Below are 23,675 nucleotides of genomic sequence, written 5' to 3'. Positions count from 1 at the left end.
AAAAAAAAAAAGAAATTCAACTTTGGTCTTCACTACCAAAATGAAATAAAGAACACTTTGGGATAAGCGTGGTAAATGGAGGTAGGGCCCTCAAAGCCCCTTAAAGCAAAGTTCACATATGTACCATTTATAATATTTTGTCCATCTTTGGCCAGACTTGAAGCCAGGAGCATTAAAGTAGAAAGGTACTGCACAGATCTTAGTCAATAGGATATCTTTTTATTTTATTTTTTTTAAGTTAATTCAAAATCATTCCAGCGAGTTCTTAGGCCCTGGAGAACAGAGGGAGGGCAGAATCTCCTGATTATAACCAAGTACTGCTGGGTGTGATTCAAAGACTTGGAGGCAGAAACGTGAGAGAATGAAGAGAGAGACTGCTAAAGGGTAGAACCCGGAGCTGAGAGGTGAGCACGATCCAAGCCAAGAGACTGGGAAATTGAATGCAGCTTTTAAATTAAAGGGAAACCCCTCTTTCTCTAAGAATATAACATAGCTTCCTCCTATATCTGCTTTACTGGAGGCTAGTTTGCCCTTGAAATTTATAATCCAACTGCCTTTGTGTGTACCTGAACATTTCATGCAGAATACTGCACAAACTGACCCATTTACACAATGCAGTTTATTCAGCTTTGGAAACAGCTACTGAGAAAGACAAGTTTAATTCTGGTGCAAGTAAGGTCTATAAAGACATTCCCTGAGTGTTTTGGTTGGCAAAGTGATCTCTTATATAATGGGACTTGTAATTATTCTGATCATTTTCTGCATTCCCTATCAATTCAGCTTGACTTGGAGACTGCCCAAATTATCAGAGGTTTCAAAAAGGCTCTCCAGGTTCTCAGTTGAACAACATTCATAGAGGGCTAGGGAGCATGTGACTTGCTTGCCTTTAGCTCTCTGAAAATGTGTGCTAAGGAATGAAAACTTATCAGCAGAGCTTTTACAACACAGGACAAGTAATGTAGAATGTTCTCAATCAAAACTTGTAGGGACAACCCCTGGGGCGCCTGGGTGGCTCAGGTGGTTGTGTCCACCTTCAGCTCAGGTCATGATCTTGCTGTTCTTGAGTTCGAGCCCCACATCGGGCTCTCTGCTGTCACCCTGTCAGCACAGAGCCTGCTTTGGAGGATCCTCTGTCCTCCCTTCTCTCTCTCTGCCCCTCCCCCACTCATGCTCACTTGGGTGCATGCTCTCTCTCTCTCTCTCTCTCTCATGAAGTAAATAAGGCATTAAAAAAAAAAAAACAAACTTGTAGAGACAACACCTAAAGAAAAATCTGGTGCTAACAATCTCAATTTCATTTGCTTTTCATTTACTTTTAATCTTTATACTTCAGCTTCTCAGGGATGAGCAGCATTTTTCTGAAATGTTCCAAAGTGGTCACAATTGTCATTTTTTTTCATACAGCTAGAAGGTTATATAAGAAAGAGCTTCTTCATAAATGTTTACAAAAGACTGAGACCAAATCTGGGTTATCCATGAATCTATCTGTAACATTCCTAGTCTGTTTTTCAAATGTCTGAACACTTAGCGCTGGGTGCACCTTACCTTGGATGGAGTCTCCCAAAGTAAATCCCACACTCCTGCACGTCTGGGTCCAGCACAGGGTAGATGCTCAGGAATGTCTGCTGGAAGCTCAACTCCAATCAGCTCCTGGGATGGGACTATAGCCTCTGCTTGGGGAGGTGTACTTTTTTTTAAAAGAAAGAGCACACTGGTCTGGGTCTGGGGAATGAGTCGTAACTCTTAGTCTCTGAATTCACTAAAGTTGCACTTTCCTTATGGAAGATATTTACTCTAGATTTAAAAAAAAAAAATTGTACATTACACTGAACAGTACCTAAGGTTCATTCTGCACTACCATTCTGATTCTAAGTAAGAATTAAAAAGACTCTTAAAAAGAGTCTTAAAAAGAATTAAAAAGACTTTTTTATCGGAGTATTAACTTCAAAGTCAATCAAGACGCTGCCCATTGATGATATTATACGTGCTCCTACTTGGCACAACAGGAACTGGTCGCTAACCTGGATTTGCCGACTGTGGTGTTCTGTGCAGAAACGAGAGCGAGGGGTGAGGAAGACCAGGGATCTGGGTGTTATCAAAGTGCTTATTCCTGGTTTGGTGAAGGGAATACCGGAGCAAGGGATCAAAAGACAGGGATTCCAGTCTTGGCTCTAGTACTTACTCCTATGTGCCTTGGACGAGCCATAAACGCTCAGAATTCTGCTCCCCATCAGAAGAGGAAAGAGCACGACTCACGAGGTGGCTGTGGCTGTGGCTGTGGCATAGGACAATGCCCCTGAGGGTGCTTACAAACTGCAACGCACCATACACATCTGCGTGGTATCATTATTTGTAACAAATCTGCCAAAATACTATTTTTCAACCAACTCTGAAGTGTTAAAATAAAAAGCTAATGCTCTCATGAAAGGTTAAAATTAAAACTCTCCTTTGGTTTCTGTTCATATCATATTCGCCATGGAACAGACAGCAAGATCATTACGTAGGAGTTAAAATCTAAGCCCCACCTGGCGCTCCCGCTGCTCCCCGCCACTGACTTCAGTTATCGAACATCTGTGCCCTGCCCTTCCTACTATTTGTCTACAATTACAAACAGCTTCTTGCAGCGATGAGAAACTGCACTGCTGCTAAATGCTAAACTGGGACACTTCGGGCACGCTTTCTCAACTTCAAGCTGGCCGGGCAGGCCGTGGGCGCGGGCTTCCTGGGGCAGCTCGGGGGGAAGCCCGGGCTGGGCCGCTGCTGCAAAGGTGGCTCCGCTCGGCCACAGACCCAGACTCACCGCACAGCAGAAGTGAGAGGCTTGGCCTGGGAGCCGTTACTTACTCCTTATTCTCGGTCACCCACAGAAGAAGGGGAAAGACGGCAAAAAGGCGGTCACTCTGTTCTCCTTGTTAAAGCAGATTTTACGCACTTCAGCTCTATTCCTTCGGCCCGCCGTAATTTGAAAAGCCGGCAGCGTCAGCTTTTAAAGGCCAAACTATTTTTTCCCATTTGATAAGATAAAATGCAAAATAAACAACACTTTTGGTTCATTTTACGTGATGCGATAAATTACATTTCTTTCACCCCAGGTGTACTTTTTTTCTTGGGTGTATTTTCGTCAACTACTGTACAGACGCTACCTTACAGAGGTCGCCAACATAGTTAACTTCTGATTACCACCACCTCATTTTAAATTCATTTTTGAGGGGCGCCGGGCTGGCCCCATCAGTGGAGCATGCGACTCTTGATCTCGGGGCTGTGAGTTTGAGCCCCACACTGGGTGTAGAGATTACTTAAAAAATAAAAAGTCTTTTAAAAATCATTTTTGAGTGCCTCCTGGGTGCCAAAGTGCAGTTTTAGACAGCAGCTTTTCTAAAGATTGTATTTGCCTGTTTAATACATAGTTTTAGCCATTTTTCTGTCAGGGTTAAGCTAAAATCAACATCAATTTGCATTCCCTAAACACACACATCAGAATCAGGGGAGCTGGCTCAAGGTGGGGGAGTCAGCAGAGAAGTTAAAGTACAAGTAATTTCTCGTGGATAGGTCACACATATTTAAACACCCTCCCTGCCTATTCTTCTTCTTCTTTTTTTTTAATGTTTATTTTTGAGAGAGAGAGACAGAGAGAGAGTAAGCAAGGGAGGGGCAGAGACAGAGGGAGGCAGAGAATCCCAAGCAGGCCTCCGCGCTGTCAGCACAGAGCCCAGAGCCCAATATGGGGCTTGAACTCACGAGTCATGAGATCCTGATCTGAGCCGAAACCAAGAGTCAGAAGCTTAACCGACTGAGCCACCCAGGTGCCCCCCTGCCTATTTATTCTTAATGTCACACTGAAAAACCAACTCAAGAGTCACAAACAGAAAACCATGAGTTATCTACAAATCTAAAGTATCCCCAAGCCACATATGCAACTGTAAGTCATGGAAGGTAAAACTGTTCTTTCGCTTTTTGTAACTGCCTGAAGTGGGCATGTGAGAAAAACAACTATTTTACGTAACAAATAAATTATATTTTTACCAGTGGCTCAATCCTCCCCTCCTTCCCAATAAAAATCTAACTTCTAACTAATAGAACGGTTCTTTCATGTTGGTTTTGTCTCTCCCAGTTAACAACACAAAAGAATTATAATCATTCATTCTCGCAATTTTATGTCACTTTTGGAGGCCAAATGAAAAACAGGATCATCTTGTTAAATCTTTCCAATTACACTGGAGAGTGTAGACTTACACTCGATTTTTCAAAAGGCTCTCTCTGAGGCAAGGGAGTGGGTTACCTTACTGTCAAAGAGTTCCCAAATGTATCAAGACTCTATCTGATTTTCATGCACAGATGTCTTGACTGGAAAAAAAAAAAAAAAAAAAACTCATAAATCATCACCTCCACACATTTTAGACAGGAGGGGAAGTAACAGATTCGAACAGTTAACAATTACTAAAGAAGCGATTTAACATGGCGGAAAGACAGACAAAACCGTGTTTGGAAAACCTGAACGTCCATCCTTCCACCACTTGCTCACTTTTTAATTCTCTGGACTTGAGTCAGCTCATTTCTAAAACAGGAACAACTCCACTTCTCCTGCTCATCACACAGGTTTCTTGTGAGGATTCTCTGTGCCAGTTCAAGGATAAATACCTGACCGACAGCTTTAAAGGGCTCGCCAGGATCCCGGACATTAATGAACCTCCCTGCATTGCATTTACTCGAGCGTGGCTGAAGATGACCAAAGCCAGCAACAGGCCTTCAACAGTTCTGCCCATTGAGAATCTCTAAAGTGGGTCCGCTATCACCACTGCGTGGGGTGACGTCAGGCTGTTGTTTATAGGAGAAGAAAGGCTGCCAATTTCCACTGAGCAGAAGACCGCAGTGGCCAGCCTCCTTCAGCTGCTTGTGAGCAAGAATGGACTCTTTATGTGTGGCATGTGTATACATGCAACGGTTCACTGGGGGTGGGGGGACACCAAAACATGAAAACTGCTTTGTATGTGCCTACCAGCACACGCTTCGGGTCTGGGGTTTTCACTAAGACGACTCATCAAAACTGATCAAAATGCAACTTTCACTTTTGTCACTCTGAAGAAAAAAAAAAAAATGCCACTCCCAGAAACCTCGTTTGATTTTCTAAAGTAAATTTTATTTTTAATGCAGAACAGTCAATTCTTCTAGTTTTAACAGACTCCTCAAGTTCGATGAACAATCACTAACAGAAAGAATTACGCAAGATCTATTTCAAAGCACAAAATATGTTCAGACTGCACTAACCAAGTTTTATAGGAACGACTTCAATTTCGGAGTGCTTGGAGCTGCTTCCTCCTATAAGTTCAGGAAGTATGCACTCAAGTATTAGCATACACCAACTGAATCCACTTTGGGGAGATGCTTTGTTAGGTCTGTTACTATAAAGGAGAAAAAAGGTCTGGCTTATTAATATATGCCCATTCATGAAAGTTCCTGGCAGAAAGCAACCTTACATTAAATCAAATTTAGAAGGGCAAAAGAAAATAGGGGCTGCATTCATTATATTCTTTCTTCAACTATCCATCACCTTCTGGGACACCAGTCAAATCAGGAATAATATGGCAACAGATCATGTTTATAACTGGCACTGAAACTTTACTTCAGACAATAAATCTAGTGTACAGCCTAACATTTGAACACTGAAGAAGAAACGTGGGAAATACTTTTGGTACCTGAAGATGTGTTTTCTTTGGTCCTGTTGTGAGTATAGCCGAAAAGAAGAGGAACGGCGGCTCAGTAACAAATGAGGTTGAGGACTGAGGACAAATTCTGAGTTCTGTTTTTGGCTCTGAAACTGATGATAGTATAATGCTAGGTCAAACAGTTAGCCAAGGTGAGCCTCACGCTCGGCATCTGAGAAGTGGGGACGATAACGGCAAATACTAGTTTCCAATTTTTAGGAAGACATAAGAAAAAAGAAGTCAACCAGTGAAAGCCTTATGTAACATTACATTACCTTACAGGAATTAGAAAATAATAGACACAAGGTCTGGGAACCCAGCCTGATATTGGCCAACTCCTTTGAGAGCTGGGGAGGAAAACGTGCTAAACGAGTAGGAAGTGTTATTAGCACTTCTTTCAACTTATAGTTAGACATAACAGTAGCATGAAAAGTATGGCGCCAGTTCAACTTTTTTAGGGCCAGTTCCAGCAAGTAACATTGGCCACATATTCTTAAATACATCAAGAAACCTGAAAGGCCATCCCTGGGCTCCTCCTCAACATCAATGATTAAAAAAAAAAAAAAAGGATGCCAGAAAACCTTGTAGAAAACCATGGAAGCAGGTTGAGATTATACTTGAAAATGGCTATTTACCAGCTTCATTTCTTCATGTAGTAAAGAGCACCTGAACACACAAGTCAATGATGATGCAAAACAATGATAAGATGGTGGCATGCAGGAACATTAAGAGTCTAACAGCCACAGATGTTTCACGATTACAGGAATTTTACTGACCGAACAGAGCAGTGATTACAGCAGAGCTTGCCACATCCTGAATCGGTACAAAATTCATGAACTTGATTTAAAAAAAAAAAATTTTTTTTTTACATTTATTTATTTTTGAGAGACAGAGTGAGACAGAGCACGAGCAGGGGAGGGGCAGAGAGAGAAGGAGACACAGAATCTGAAGCAGGCTCCAGGCTCCGAGCAAGCGTTCAGCACACAGCCCGACGCGGGGCTCAAACCCCCGAACCGTTAGATGGTGACCTGAGCCAAAGTCGGTCAGTTAACCAACTGAGCCACCCAGGCGCCCCATGAACTTTATTTTTAAAAGAAATAAAACTTCACATAAAGTAAAGCAGTCAACTGATACGGAAACCAGCAAAAGCCAACATTCCCCCCTATCCAACTTACTTAAAAATTCTAAAATCAACTATTTGGGATTTATTTATTTTTTTTACTCTTCCTGGTTGTCAAATCGGGAGGATCACTATAAAGCAGTTATAAACGCACACTGAGAAAATGAGTGCACGTGAAGAGTAGATAGTTATCACTGGATTGACCAAGTGCCTGAGTTTCCACTTGACATGTCAAGGTGTAACTGTGTTACACATGGTAGCAAAACATCATCCGCTCTGTGGCACACTATTTAGAAAAGTCATAATATACTTGCCTGCCATACATTTGCTTCATAAACTGCCTCCTTGGGAGTACAACGGGTTCCAAGAACTCGATACACTAATGCTCACAGGTGACTACTGAATCATTTCAACTTCAAAGACACACCTCATAAAAGGAAACTCATCAGTTCCATCTCAGTAACTGACTGAACGGGACAGAACTGCTCTTTGCCAAAAAAGTTCTCGCTAGTCATAAACATGTCTCTTTTCTTCCCATCACATAATGGTGTGCTGAATTTATACTAATACCTGCATCCAATATTCAAAAGTTAAAGAATAAATATTCCAAAGTGCATCTCATTTTGTATTCCTCAGGTAAAAAGCAGGGATACTGCTAATTGGAATGTCACCACTTGGAACAAAAACCAAACTGAAAGCTTTCAAAAGAGTAATTCTCACACCAACAATGCCTACAAGTGTGCAAGTGGCTAATAAAAGATGAAGCAGAATAAACAGACAAAAGGCTTCCACTTTATTTCAGGAAATGGCAAATCCATTTTTAAAAAACACTTTCTTATTCATACGATTATTCAAAAATAAAAGTCAGAGTTTCTGCGAAGGAAGTGAAACCTAGGTCACCGGAACAGTTGCCAGCAGCCATATGAAATGATTAGTAGATCACACAAACAAAAAGTGGTAGCCACAAGCAACTCTCCTCCATCACCCCAACAGAGATTCTTTGCCCATCTCCCCATCCAGTCATCACGCGAGAGCAAAACATTAAAAAAAAAAAAGGTGTGTGGGGGGGGGGGTGGTGCCTGGGTGGCCCAGTCAGTGAGCATCCGACTTCGGCTCAGGTCACGATCTCCCAGTTCCTGAGTTCGAGCCCCACATCAGGCTCACTGCTGGCAGCGCATAGCCAGCTCCGGATCTTCTGTCTCCCTCTCTCTCTCTCTCTCTCTCTGTCCTTCCCCGGCTCATGCTCTCTCAAAAATAAATAAAACATTAAAAAAAATTTTTTTTTTTAATTTAAAAACCCAGTCAAATGCCTCTATGTGTCTACTGATGATCCTAAAACAGACCAAAGAGAAATGCTTCCGTTGTCATCGCATTGCTCGGACGGTGCGTAAGTACCACAAAGAACAAAACCAAAAATTTGTGACCCGTGTCAGTGTAGCGCACTCACCACTTGGTAGCGTGTCAGCAATAACATGTGAAAGGAGCTGCTGCGAAGATGCTGAGAAGACAGGCGCGTCCCTGTACTACCAGGTTTTCATGCTCAGCTGGGAGAAAGACAAGCTGCATCACCAGCAGAGTCCACGACTCAGTCCACAATAAAACTAAATATATGGCTGATTACAAATTTTCTGACAATCAAGCTTTTTCGACCATAACACAATCCCAATAATATTCTCAAATGACCCTGTGCTTGTGTCCCGCTGCAAATTTTTAAAAAATTACTTCTCAAAACTCAAGTTGACCAGTAAGTATCCCCAAATACTTCGTGACTCAGTCACACAGCATATAGCTAAAGAAGGATAAACTGAATGGCGTAATGCTCAGTATGGCTAAATGGACTCATGGCCCTGAAACTTTCTGTGGTACTGGGTCTTTCAGAAATAATAACAAAAATGATTCTCCAAGTATAATCCCTTTTCTGAATAAGTTTTTAAAAGCTCCTGTAAAGGGGCACCTTGGTGACTCAGTTGGTTAAGCATCTGACTCTTGGTTTCGGCTCAGGTCATGATCTCATAGTTTCGTGAGTTTGAGCCCCATGTCAGGCTCTGGGCAGGCAGTGCGGGGCCTGCTTGGGATTCTCTCTCCTTCTCTCTCGACCCCTTCCCTGCTCGTGCTGTCTCTGTCTTGTTCAAATAAGTAAATAAACTTTAAAAATAAAATAAAATAAAATCTCCTGTAAATATATTTTTCTTAGCTGGGCAAGAATTTTTCACTGATCATGTTGTGATTTTCAGTCAAAACAAGAACTCTATAGGAAAAGTGAAATGATAAATGACTTGGGACAAAAGCAGTTTGCCCTTAGAATCTATTCCAGACAACTTTAGACCCCTTACATAAGAAGCTCCAAGACAGAATATAGAAATGATAGAATCAGAAAAGAAACAAAGACAAAGCTCTGGCAATTACTCTATCATTAAAGTCCTGGGTACTAAGAGGTGGATAACGCATGGCTCTCCAACCCACTATCACTTACATTTTTTGTTCCATTCTCTCAAGAAGCACAGTTGAAACATTTCTCAGTAGGGAGGTAAAAAAAGTTGAGTCAGTCCCAACTGCTTAGCCTTCATTGGTTTTTACGTGCCTGACGGAGTGTCTGAAGACAGGAATACATGCCAATCCAACTACTAATCCCAGCAATTAGCATGGCCAACTGTATAGCTATGAACAAATGTTTCCTACATATGACTGTTCACATCACGGCAAAGCCAGCCTTATTCTAGTTAGGAAATTAAATTTTAGTTTGAGCTTTTGGATCTTGATCTTTGCTTTCATTTCATTTCTTTTTTTAACACTGGGTAGTGGAAATAAAAATAAAATCTGTTATTAGATGGGAAACAACAGCCATTTCACTTTTCATTTTAGCCTCTGAGCCACTGGTAGCAAACCTTAACTAAACAGTAAAAGCATTTGTTACACAGCAAAGGGAATCCTGTCCACAAAACTTTCCGGAAAAGGACTAAAATTAAAAATCTGCCCCAACAAAACCAAGCTTCGTAAGTTATAATCATATATCACCCTTTTTAAAAGTAACTAATTCGAGACAATGCAATACAAATTTCAAATTTATTTTTTCCCCCAAAACTCTAGCACTTTTAACTAACGTTATGGCCACAGTGTCCCTTATCTGGCTTCTTTAATAAAATTATGATCTGTATCAGAGTTCTGCTTTGATTGTGCTGCTTCATAATTAAACGTATAAGAAACATCAACACACATTTAAATTGTTCCTTTAAAAAAAATCTCTCTGGCTGAAATGATTCATGCCAGCAGAAGGTTTGAATTATGAGGGAACCACTCAAAATCTGACCATTTTCAGTATTCAAAGAGCTTACTAGACCAATAGATACCTCATCAACAAAATTAAAGACAAAGCAAAAAAACTGTGACTAAGACAGGATAAGCCTAGGTCCAGCATCTTCCAAGTCAGGAGAGACACTCGGCTTGTCACTGTTCTTCTATTCCCTAGCCATCCATGGAAGTTCACAGGAATTAAATCTTCTACTTGAGGGGTCAAGAAGGAGCGGTAGCTCCCCTTCAAAAGAAATCCCATCGTTCAGGGAGAAAATTCAAAAACAAAGTGATGATCTTCCCACGTGATTGGGCTGTAATAATTTTGCAGAACTTCACAGGTGTTTCAGAAGTGCTTTAGAAATTCCATAGGGAGAACAATATGACAACTCTTCTTTACGTATTTTGAAAACGGCATGCCTGAACAAAGACCCTCCAGTGTTCGCATATATCGGAAAACATGACTTTGGAAGATGACTTTCTCACAGTGGGGAAAGGAAGGTTCAAGACCAAACTATCAAAAAAAGATCTGCTGGTAAACAAGATTTTTTTTTTTTTTTAGAAAGTAAGTTCTGGGGAAACCAGAGTGGCTAAATGATGGTTAGCCTAGATTTGCCCCACGTATCAAAGACCTGGTCTATCCTGGACAAATAAGATACTATGTTTCAAATATAACATTTTATTTTGTTGACGTTTTCACAGATCATGGTGCACGTATTTTAATAAAAGGGGAAAACCTATTTCAACTTTTTTGTTTTTACAGATAGTGAAATTAAAGATATTTTTTGTTCACATTGGATCTGGATCTTGATCTTGATAAATATGTACCCACTGTTGACAGTTTCCCTTCTCTGGCTTTGCAATAATATAAAGTGAAGTTGAAAAATGTAAGAGAAAATAAGATGAGCCAAAATAGGTTAATGGAGGGTATCTGACAAATCTGAAAAGTTCACCTAAAATGTTTTGCCTAGGGGTGCCCGGGTAGCTCAGTCAGTGTAGCTTCCAACTTCGGCTCAGTTCATAATCTCACGGTTCGGTTCGTGAGTTCAAGTCCCATGTCAGGCTCTGTGCTAACAGCTCAGAGCCGGGAGCCTACTTCAGATTTTGTGTCTCCTCTCTCTCTTCCCCTCCCCCACTCTCATTTTCTCTCGCTCTCTCTCTCTCAAAAATAAACATTAAAAATATATTTAAAGGGGCGCCTGGGTGGTGCAGTCGGTTAGGCGTCCGACTTCAGCCAGGTCACGATCTCGCGGTCCGGGGTTTCGAGCCCCGCGTCGGGCTCTGGGCTGATGGCTCGGAGCCTGGAGCCTGTTTCCGATTCTGTGTCTCCCTCTCTCTCTGCCCCTCCCCCGTTCATGCTCTGTCTCTCTCTGTCCCAAAAATAAATAAACGTTGAAAAAAGAAATTAAAAAAAATATATTTAAAAAAAAAAAGTTCTTCCTTACATGCTGAGGTGAGAGTACACAAAAGAGACCCGTTAAGGGACAATCACTTACACGCGCTTACTAGTGGGCAGTGCAGCAGTGTCAGAATTTTCTCGAAGATGAAAAGGAGAGGAAAAAAAAAATAGAAATTCCCATCATTAAATTATCGGCTTTGTATTTGTTGCTTTACCTATTTCATGTCAGTTGATAACCACAGAGATAGACATCACTGTTCCCATTTTACAGCAAAGAAAACTGGGATCTGGAGGAGTCCTGGACACTGTTAGTGGTACCCAAAGTCCATTCTTCCCTTCTTCTCCTGAAGAAAACCCCATCCCAAGGTACTGGTCTGGAAGTGGGCAGAGATGTCCAATCAGATACGAAGACAGACAGCCCACACCTGTGAAGAGGTTTCTGACTTCCTCTGAATACCGTACTGTATGGATGTGAACCACCTTGAGGAAGAAGCCAAAACAGAAGCTGGAGCCAACAAGGCATCTGGTGCAGTGGAAAGATGCTGAGTACCTGCACTACAGAACTGACCAACATGGAGCCTGTCCTGCCTCTGGGTTTCTTGTGAAATGATTAAATTTCCTGATCACTCCAGTGAGCCTGAAGGTAGTTTCTGACGCTGTCCTAACGGACACAAGAGTTTTATTTCTCCAAGGTCACCAGCAGTAAGTGGCAGAGCAAGTGTTTGAACCAACATTGTTCTGGCTTGAAACTGGGCTTTTTCCACTAAACCACACTGTGGCATGAACTTTGACAAGTGTTTTTTCTCATCATACGATCATGCGATGTGAGAGCTAGGAAGGATCTTACTTCACCATATGTAGGAAAATACGTTTACCTCATCAAAACGATTTAAGCAAACACAGAGGAGAAACATATTATTGGCAAGAATTCCCAGGATTTCATATTCTGAAGAACTTCTCATTTCATATGCATTTAATTTTTAGTAGAATATGAATTCACATGCCTTTAATAAATGGAATTGAGCTCTTAAAGAGCATTCTAAGTTATTGTTAATTTTCTTAGGTGTGATAATGGTATTGTGGTTATGGAGGAGAATGTCCTTGTCCACAAGAGAGGCATACTGAAGTATTTAATGGTAAAGAGTCACGGTGTCTGAAACCTATTTGCACTGGTACAATAAACTATTACATGTAGAGAAAAAGAGAGAGAGAGTCATAAAGCAAATTACTGAGTTTAGGTAGAGGAAATATGGGTGTTCACTGAATTACTCTTCCAAGTTCTCTACATGTTTGAAAGTTTGAGTGGGGGGGAATATGATGCAGAGACAGTGTGGATGTTACTGGAATAACCTGGGGACTTTAAAAAATACTTACAGGAAGGCCTCACCCAGGATTGTGGCCTAGGCACAGGTAATTCCAATGTGTACAACTAGTATGGTGGAAAGAGACTGAGCTCTGAAGTCACAACTCTAATAGTCCCAATCCCAGAAAGACAGCTCTGAAAATTTTTCTAGGCTATGTTTTATTCATGAAAAATTGCCAGTGTTTTAAACTTAACATAAGCATTAATCCAACAATAAAGAAATTTCCCTCAGACGTATACTGGGTGACACAAGAAATATTCAGTTAATAAACCATAATTTTAATGAAACATATACTAAGCCTTCTATGCATGGGGCACGAAGAGAGGAGTTGACTTAGTTCTTCCTAAACAAATCTGTTCATAGAGTCTATGGCTCAACATGCCAAAAGTTAGTTTACAAAAATGAAAAAAAAAGAAACAAAAAAACAGAGAACAATATTTAAGAAGAAGCATTAAGTAATTTAACCTCTCTTAAGAAAAAAAAAAAAAAAAAAGGTCTTACTAAAATCACGTTCTTTATTCCATGCCAAAGATGAGTCATAATCTGTTAAACTATAAGGAAAGGAGGATTTCTTGAAAAACACACAACTCCAATTCTCCAAATTCAAATTTGTGTAATTTACTTAAAGATACTCCAGTGAGCCTTACATATGGAAAAAAGCTCTCTAAGGTCCCATATCTAAATTTCAGCTGGAGCAGAGGCCTCCTCAGTTCTATTTGTCTTTCTTAAAACATATGTGTCTGGGGTATGGGATAGAGGTGAATAAATGGTAGATAAAATAGAGAAATAAAAAACAAATGACAAACTTTAAAATATAATTCCTATAATACGGATTTTATCTTGAAAATATACCTTATGACCTAGGTGGCTTTTTAAAAGTTTTACTGATATACAATAAATGCACAGATTTAAAATGTATAATTTGGTAAGTTCTAACGTATGTATATATCCCTGAAACCATCACAGCAATCAAGAAAATGAACATAACTATCCTAGAATAGAATCAAATAGAAGTGTGATGATTCTTGCCCAGATATAGTTTTCAGGAAAAGAAATCCTTCATAGAAATTGTTATTTGAAACAACAACCACCACCACCACAAAGAAATCTATATACAAGTGTCCAAATAGTTTCATCAACAGACAAAATACACATTGAAGCTTTGGATTTTTTCCCCCCCAATTTAAATCTAAAAGACAACAATGGATGTTATTCCATCTTAGATTTAGGCCCAAATAAACAAACAAATATACTCTAAAAACAAAGAGACTCTTAATACTTTCAAATGTCCAGGGAAATGAAAACAAACGTCATGGGCACACAGCATTGTTTGAGAATTTAAATACACACACATATCAGGAATTTTGGCTAATTGTGAAGCAAAATAATTTAGAAAGATTGTATCTACATATTATAGCAATACAGACTTCCTAAATTTGGCAAATTAGCCTATCTCACAGGCAGGGCTGTTTCAGGCAAAACTAAGGAAGAAAGAGTGCTCTCCAGTAACCGCCAAAAGGCTCTTTCCTCCCTTCTTGGTGCTTCTTCTGTTTCTCAGGGAACACCCCTTCTTTACAGGACCCTCGTTAATATATCAGTCCTCCCAAACCTATGGAATAATTTTTGGCCTAAAGAACCTGAACCATGTCCATGGTGTGTCTATATACATTCCATTCTCAAGTGCAGAGTTTCTGCTTCCAGCAGGCATAGCTAGCGAATGCAGTAAATGGCTAGGATGTATGCTCTATTCCCTTTCCTTCCCCTTCCTTGCTGAGCAGTTGCAGTAGCTGGAAAGGGGACTTCACTACCCTCAGGTGCCTAAGGCACAAAGAAGGCCTGCTAACCATCTTTGCCCAAAGTGAACAGAAAAGATGGATTCCCATGAAGACGAGCCAGGCATGTCCACTTGACCTAGGACTCAGCTTACTGTAGCAGCGTACAACAGACTTCCCATCAAGCTAAACCCCATATTGCCTAATACAAGAGATTTAATTTTCATGTGGGGATCTTTTGTCTCCCCAAATGGACTGTGAACACCGTTATGAACAGGTGTGATGTCTTACTTGTCTCTGATACCCCCAAGTACTTGGGACATGTATTAAGTATTTATGAATAAAAATTTTAAAATAAACATCATTATAATACATTATATCATACTAATGCTATTTGTACTGTAAAAACACTTAGATATATCTACTTTAATATCTGAGCTGGAAAGGTACACTTGAGGGTTTTGTTTGTTTAGGAAATTACATGGTTTTGACAATCATGGAAAGAAAAAATTAGTTCTTTACATATACTAGACAAAGCAAACTTAAGATTTTCTTGTTAATTGTGCAATATAGCCGAGATGACTACATTGCCATTGTGCAATTTTCAGTGTTACACATTTTTTTCAGGCTCTGTCACAAAGAAAACAAAGCAAAGGGAGAAAACAACTTTAAAAGTATAAAGAAAACCAAGGAGAAATTTCAAACAGTATCCACTGTCAGGTTTCCTAGGGTTCATAAATGAGGATGATTTCATGATTTCTAGTGGAAACATCCAACAACATTTTAGGTGTTTAATATTTCAACTCAAACTCAAATTGTACATTCAAATGGAGTTTCGTTTTAGGAGTTAGGATTCCTTTTTTTTTTTTTTTAATGTTTGTTTATTTATTTTAAGAGAGTGAACGGAAGCAGAGGAGGGGCAGAGAGAGAGGGGGAGAGAGAGAATCCCAAGCAGCCTCCATGCCCAGCACAGAGCAACAACATGGGGCTTGATGCCACAACCGTGAGATCATGACCTGAGTCGAAATGAAGAGTTAGACATTCAACCGACCGAGCCACCCAGGCAGCCTCAGGATTCTTTTATACCAAGTCGAAGGACATAAAATCCATACAAAGGAATCTTACCTTTTTTTTCCAATTGTTATTACACAATGTTTAGTTATGACTACTTCACATAGTAAATAAAAAGCTCTATACACACCAGAATGGTTTGGAATGTAATTCCTACAAGGATGAGAATATTTGTCTCTTTTCTCCACTGCTGTAATATATGTGCCTAGTAAAAGTAGCTGGCACATAGTAAGTGTTCAATAAATATCTGCTGAATGAACTGAATAAATGAATAAATAGAAGCTAGGAATGAGATATAGGTGTACAAAAAAAAAATCAAGTTTTTTCTATGAGGTACAGATTTCATAAAATGCAATTTCTGGAAAACTCTCTTATTTAATCAACTCTAAAATGCAGTTTATCTAATCTTATATTTTAATTGTTTAAATAAAAAGTAACAATGGTCTGCTTGTTTTCTAAATCAAAAGGAGGAGTCATTTTGTTTAATCAAACTGAAAGGTTTCCTACTACTGATGTCTGAATAATGTCAGGTATTTAGAGAAACTATTACACATTCACTCCAAATCAATGGATTTGGGTCCTTAGGAAACTTTCTACTCAAGGGATTTTTATGTAAATCTTTTTTGTTTAAAAATACATATTCATTTTCATACCCTTTGATTTTCTGGGTGAAAAGAACCCTTAAAATCAAAACAAAAGTTAACTCAAAGGGATACATTTCATTTGAGTTGAAGCCATGGAAGACAATAAAGCTGATGGTTACTTTACTAGGAACCATTAATCATTCAACAATGGTGAACCCTGGAAAACCTCACAGTGGACATGGTCTGATGTTCTGTCTGGTTTTAAGGAGTTAACAACAAAACAAAACAAAACAAAGGAGCTGCTCTTCCCGTCTAACTCGATGTTCTCAGGCCAGCCACCCCCGAGGTGGTCAGGTGGCGACGGTCATTGCTGAGACAGCTCCAGGACTCGCCAGCGCACTGGGTGCGGAGCGGAAGGAACACAACAAAGCTTGGATGTTTAGATGTTTCAAGGTAACGTGGACAGAAAAATGCTGTGGGTATCCTCCAATGAAAGAAATTAGTGGAAAAATAGTAAATAATGAACACATCACAGTTTTCCCTTTTCACCATCCCACATAAACTAAAACTTGGTTTTAGGTTTACAAAATGGCCCCTGAAGTTTTGCATAGATAAGATGATCAGAGAGCTCCTCTGCTGAGATAAGGCAAATTTTATAGAGAGAAAATTTTACATTTTGCCTCAGTCTCATAAGAGCAGGCTGAACTAAGTGAAAACCCCTACTCCATACCTTATGCAGAGGCAAAGGCAAAAGAGAGCTAAAGAAAAAACGTGCTGTGATGGGGGAAAAGAAAGTTGATGCAAAAAGAAGACAGAGCAAATGAGAAAGATGCTGCATTAAAAGACACACAAACTCATGTGGAAACACTAAGAAAATTGAAAACAATGGTAGAACAAAGGGAAGGGGGTTGCGAAAAACAGATCAAGTTTAAATAAAGGATGGGCTGTTTTAATCATTTTATTTAATATGTTAAAAGTAAACATTCAGTACTACAGAGTTATACAGACCACCACCCAAGATTACAAACATCAATGTAGACTTTAAATTCAAAAGTGGAAAAGAAATCTGATCGTTCCAAGTTTCCATCAGTTGGAAGCTGAACAATAAGGACAAAAAGACAATGTATTTTTAAAAGTTGCTTTCTACTTAACAACCTTGCATTTGAGGATCATTGTTCCCTATACTTAATATTAAATGGGATGAATAATATTTCTCGTATGTGCCACTCATCTGAATAGGTCTTACTCTGAGTACACTAGAATTTCATTTCCACTTAAAAAAGTGACATCGTGAGGTTGTGACAACTCTTCTCTAATAACCAGAGAGGAAACGCTAAATTCAAAGAAACTTACATAATGTGTTAACTCCAGCTTTTGACTTTTAAAGACTGTTAACTCACTTTTAGGGACAAGGGGGGAAAAAAAACTACTTCCATAAAATACAGCCTTTCCACGTGTGTCTTCACTCACCTTCCTAAATAAAAGATTAGCTGGAATATGAGAAATCTTCTAGGCCAGTGTACATATTCTGAATTGTGCACATTTCACTGCATTCGAGGTATAAATTAAATGAGCAAGGGAGGGGTCCTACAGCCGAGTAATCCTTTTGAAATTTAAAAGTAAGTAATGTGATTAATCTTTCCCTTTGGATATACTTCTAATGGAATCTGATGTATCTGAGCTTTTTTTTTCCTGAAATGCACGTGCAGGTTTTACAAGTTTTCACCTAATAAAATGTGTTATCTTCTCAATACGTAGTTTATTCTTCAACATCAACATCTGCTATAACCCAGGATAAAACAAAACTCGGTGTTAACATTAAAGTCCCATTCAATTAAACCAAAGTTCCTTGCCTCTTTAGGAGTTACCTTACATAATCTTGTGAACACACCAATAAGAAGTCTCTTCAAATATAAAGTTAAAAGGAAAAACGCCCTTCAGACAAACAAGCTAAAAGGTTACAATTTTTAAATAATGATAAACAAATACCCATTTCTAAATCCTAATGTTTATTTTGTATTTGCTTGCAACTTGTCCTTCTCTAATGCTTTTAAAAAGCACTTATAACCCCTGCAATGTTCTCTCTGAGTGAGGGCAGGGTAACTGCCTTCTCTCTTCCCGCTGAAAGGATAAGAACGTGAACAGTAGTGGAAGTGAAGTGTACCGCTCAAGGTCACGTGCCAATCAGTAGCACTGCTCAGTCTAGAACTCCATGGACCTCGATTCTAAGTTTGTCAATACATAATGCATATATTATTTTCCTCTCCTTTGGATCACTGACAAAGCACACAGTTAAGCATTTTCCTAATGTTAGAGGACAAGGATAGAAATCACAAGTCCTAAAAGTTATTTCTCTCTCTCTTTCCTCTTCTTTCCATGCAATTCTTCATCAGAAACACTGCTTCTTCAAAAGTTGGAGACATCACATACATCTGTAAAATGCTAATCAATATTCCAATGCCTTCACAACAGTGTTAAAAGAGATATGAGGTGCGGAAACAATGTCATGCTAAAATGTATCAAGTGAAAACAAACCACTTTGCATCTCACAGACCAGACCCTTAAGTGTAGTTTCTAAGTGCCCATAACTTAATGTTTTTAAGTTCCATCTGAGATTGGTTGCTTTAAAAATATATGAACAAAAAAGGGCAAGTTTACTAAATTGTTTTAGCCAATAAAAATGCAATATATTCAACTAAATTGGGTAACTGAACAAAGGACCCACACTGTAGTAGACGGTTCACATTTTTGAAAAGTTTTAACAATGTTATGAAACACTATACACTTCTGAGTAGATTAGTATTCAGATTTCTTTGCTGAGGATATCTCTTTCATGAAAGCTATTTCTTGCATTTTATAATTTCAGAGAGCACAGTAATTAAACTGCATTATATTGACAGGTAAAACAGAATGATTCTATAAATGAAGCAGCTGGAAGGTCCCATCAATTTTGCTTATTTAAAAAAATATATTCTCCCATTGTGTAATGCCTATTAAATGTGCAGTCAGGTTTAAAGTTTAAGTGTTTTACCTCCTAATTACATATACCTCCTTTATGATTCCTGTTACACTATTTACTACAGCTATTTCAAAAGTTAATTATTTATTAAGACTGCTTAAGAGAAAGAGTCTCACTCTTGAATGGAAAGAGAAATAAAGCTTTGGTCCTTAAGGAAATGATACTACTTTATTTTCACAGTGTTGACTTGAAAAATTTTCTTTATTATTATTAATTCTGAAGCCAATAACAACATCACATCATCATCTGGGACATCCAAATTAGAATCTGTATAATTCATGTTAATTGCAATGACATCCAACTTAGTGGCAGGAAAGTGTGGGAGTCAGAAAGTTTTACAATAAAAAATGGACATGTCAGATAACAAAGAAAGACATTCAATATGTACTTTTCAGACTATTTTAAGTTTAATTTTCAAAATGAGAAATGTTTCCTTAATAAAACATAAGTTTTACTATAATTCCCCTTATTTACTCTCAAGTTACAAAAATAATACTTAAGAATGTAAAAATTCAATTCAGCAATACTAATAATAGCATTCTCCACAGTATCACTTATAATGTCATTCAACTACTCATAAACAACTTGAGAATAACAGTATTTAATTCACTATACAGCATTCATTAAGCTTCTTTATATATCCAGCACTCTGCTAGGCACCAGAGATTAAATTATGAATGATACACTATTCTTACCCTCAAAGAGCTTTTTCTGTTTAGTAGAGGAGAAAATCACAGGTAGCAGCAAATGTGTGATAGGTACCATTATAAGAGAGTTTTACAGTCTGTTATACAGTCATACAGTCTGTTATGTATATTTAAATGAAAGAGCGATCAACTCATCTAATAACTAAATTTCATAAAGACTCATATAAACTCTGGTTTAAAAGTATAAATTCAAGGGGTGCCTGGGTGGCGCAGTCGGTTAAGCGTTCGACTTCAGCCAGGTCACGATCTCACGGTCCGTGAGTTCAAGCCCCGCGTCGGGGCTCTGGGCTGATGGCTCAGAGCCTGGAGCCTGCTTCCCATTCTGTGTCTCCCTCTCTCTCTGCCCCTCCCCCGTTCATGCTCTGTCTCTCTCTGTCCCAAAAATAAATAAACGTTGAAAAGAAAAAAAAAATAAAAAAAAAAAAAATAAAAGTATAAATTCAATTAAACATCATGCATATGGATAGGAATTCTGCATATTTCATGATGGCTATAATTCTCTATCGTTACCAAAATTTATTTCTTTTTAAATTTTTTTTTTAATGTTTATTTATTTTTGAGACACAGAGAGACAGACCATGAACGGGGGAGGGTCAGAGAGAGAGAGACACAGAATCTGAAACAGGCTCCAGGCTCTGAGCTGTCAGCACAGAGCCCAACGCGGGGCTCGAACTCACGGACCGCGAGATCATGCCCTGAGCCGAAGTCGGACGCTTAACCGACCAAGCCACCCAGGCGCCCCACCAAAATTTATTTCTAAAAAATATAGTCATCCATGGTTCAAGACAGACAAGAAACACTACACAGAATTAAATTCGAAAAGATGTACCAAACACTAGTCAAGATCTTTGAATATGTGAATTCATTCCGACCTCACAATAACCCTATGAAGCAAATGCTTCTATTATTCCCATTTTACAGATGAGGCATCTGAAGTTCACTTGACCCTGGTCACAAAGATAACAAGAGGAAATTCTGGGACCTGAACTAAAGACTGTGGTTCTGAAGGCCATACTCTCAATTTCTACACTAGACATCCTCACTGCAGATGGTGATGATGAGGGACAACACCCAACACTCTGTGACAGGCACTCTCTTATTTACCTTTACAGCAACCCTTTGAGGAAAAGTCATCCTTTCCATTTACAAAAGAAAACTGGCACAGACCGGGTTTGAAACTTGCCCAAGGTCAGACAGCCCTCAAGGGTAGGCGGCAAGATTCAAACGCAGGCAACACAGCTCCACTGTGCTATGAGGTCTCTCAGTGATTCAGTCTTAGATTCAAGAAAAGGGCCCCAAGAAGAAATTTATTAAACAATTCCAAAAGGCTTTGTATAAGTCTTCCTGAAGCACTTTGCAAGGTTTTGGGGCTTATGACAAGCACTTCCTTACGACAGCATTTACATTTGAGTCAACATTACTACTTTGGGTTGATCATAAACACATTTCTGCTCTTTAAAAAGAAATCTCTGTAGAAACTTGGCAGATTTCAGTACAGGAACAATCTATTCTTTAAAATTAAATTTAGTAACAACTTATTCTGGTTAGTCTGAAAGAGAAGGAGAGAATGAACTACTAAGAGGCCTTTCTTATACTTTAATATTTCAAAACATGTTTGGTTTGGCCTAATTTGAATCTTGTGGACAACTAGACCAGACCTTGATTCAAAAAAGGTACTACCATTTTTAAACAGGCTGAATTCTCAAAAGTGACCTCAGATGCCAATTCAGAGTAACTATTTTTCATAATTTTTCTCCTATCTCAAATTAAATATTAAAGATCCATAAGGCAAGATTCTCATAAAGCATACATGGGCAGCAGGTAGGTGTACCTTTGAACCACCCACAACCAAGAAACCAATTACATTTTACAAAATTCCATAGCATGACATTGTTTAAGAGCAATCAAGTATTCAAAAGACAGATATCAAAAGAAAAAAAAATCCATATTTATCCCACTGTGCCCAGTGCCTGAGAAATAAAAAAATTCTGTGTTGTATGCCTCGCTTGAATAGAGGGGAGAGAAAGATGAAGTGTCAAGCTGGATTTCCACCTTACCTCGCACTCCTCCAACAGGTTCAAAGACTTCATAGTCTTTCATACTGAAATCATATTTTTTTTTTCAAAAGGGAACCCATAAAACTATTTTAAAATAAAAATACTAAGCCAGGCCACTAGACAACCTGTCTTCCCTTGCTCTATCCCCACACATCCAAAACAAAAATACCTTTTGCTTTGCCTTCATTAAATAAAAGTTTAACTTTGATTTAGAGTAAAATGTACCCATTAGACGCTTTACACTTTTTGCAGGTTATAGAGTCTATTAGATCCCATCGCTGACTATCACCGCTCACTAAGCATCCTAAGACAGAAAACATGCCATTACCGCTCATTTTATAAGCGTTATAATGCCCCGATGGTGGAAGTCTGGCAATACCTAGAAATACAGCAAGGCTGGTGAATAAGGAGTCGAGGGGCGGGGGAAGAGAGAGCGAGGGAGGGAGGCAGTCGCCACCTCAAATCCACGCCGGACCAGGAACCTCCAGCCCACAACGTGATCCCTGCCCTCCTCAAAGTGGACCGGCTACATCTTTCCAGATCCCCCCCCCCGCAAAAAAAAAACACCCAACACGGTACTCACCCTTCTGCGAAGAAGTCGGCACCGGGTCCAGCTCCGAGTCGGGTCGGGGTGGCAGCGAGGGAGGGGACGTCTGGGCAGTGGGCGGGGGGTGTCGGTGCGTCACTCGAGTGCAGGACGGTGAGTTCGAGGGGTGGGAGCGGAGAGGAACAGGGCAATCAAGTCACGGCCGAAAAAGGAGGAGAAACGGGGGTGGGGGTGGAGAGCCCCTTCCCTAAAATAAACCCACCGTTTCCTGCGACCCCTTACCCCAGGGAGGGAAAATAAATCAGGGGAAATAATAGACTGACAAATTTCTAAAACGACGAGGAGCGAGGAACAGACTTTAATTTAAAGGGGGGAAATTGAGCGAGGGCTGGAGGGGAGATAGAGAGAAGTGGCTCTGGATCTATCCCATGCCTTTGCAGTCCCCAAGCAGAGGAGGCTGGCAGAGGGGAAGTTGCAGCGGCTCCTGAGGAGAGGGAGGAGGAGGAGGTGGAGGAGGAGGAGGAGGAGGAGGAGGAGGAGGAGGAGGTTACACCGTAACAAGTACAGACAGACAGCCATGGATCAGAGGGGCGCTGCGAGCAGGGGCGGCCGCGGCGGGGCGAGCGGCGGCGGCGGCGGCGGCGGCGGCAGCACCCCCTGCTCGGCTCGCTCGAGACATTTAATTGGATTGATGGGTTGTGCAGTGACTCACAGACTTTACAGAGTCGTACAGCAGTCCCCGCCCAGCTGGACAGGGGAGATGCGGCGGGGACGGGCGGGGAAAGGGGGCCGAAGAAGAGCCGGGAGGGGAGGAGGCGACTGAGAGGGCGAGGCGTTGGGGGGGCGGGGAGCGGAGCGGAGAAAGTGGCGAATGGCAAATCCCGCCGCTCCGACGGGCGTGGGCGTCGGCCAATCACGACGCGGCTCCATAGGCGGCTGGCTTCGCCCCTGGCCCAATGAGTCTTCTAAGGACACTGCCGCGAACGGGGCGGGGGAAGTGGAGTGGGGGGTGGGGAGAGGTGGGTGGACGTTGAAGTGGGGGGTG

General features: G+C 40.2%; 1 protein-coding gene across 5 annotated transcripts in view; it reads right to left on the bottom strand.

Annotated features, from left to right (window-relative positions):
* Positions 1 to 23,458, bottom strand: part of SERTAD2 (SERTA domain containing 2) — a 114,916-nt gene extending 91,458 nt beyond the window's left edge. For 4 of the 5 annotated variants that reach the window (XM_040458260.1, XM_040458264.1, XM_040458261.1 and 1 more), the window contains exon 1: positions 22,667 to 23,458. The gene's annotated coding sequence lies outside the window, so the exon portion shown is untranslated. Of the gene's footprint in view, positions 1 to 22,083; positions 22,623 to 22,666 lie in introns of those variants that run through there. The other variant, XM_040458265.1, reaches the window with a different exon arrangement.
* Between the last annotated feature and the right edge of the window lie 217 nt (positions 23,459 to 23,675).

This window comes from Herpailurus yagouaroundi, unplaced genomic scaffold (genome assembly GCF_014898765.1).
Source record: "Herpailurus yagouaroundi ecotype Mexico unplaced genomic scaffold, PumYag 221, whole genome shotgun sequence".
NCBI lineage: Eukaryota > Metazoa > Chordata > Mammalia > Carnivora > Felidae > Herpailurus > Herpailurus yagouaroundi.
Note: the sequence above shows the minus strand (reverse complement) of the source record. Positions and strands in the feature narration are given on the sequence as shown.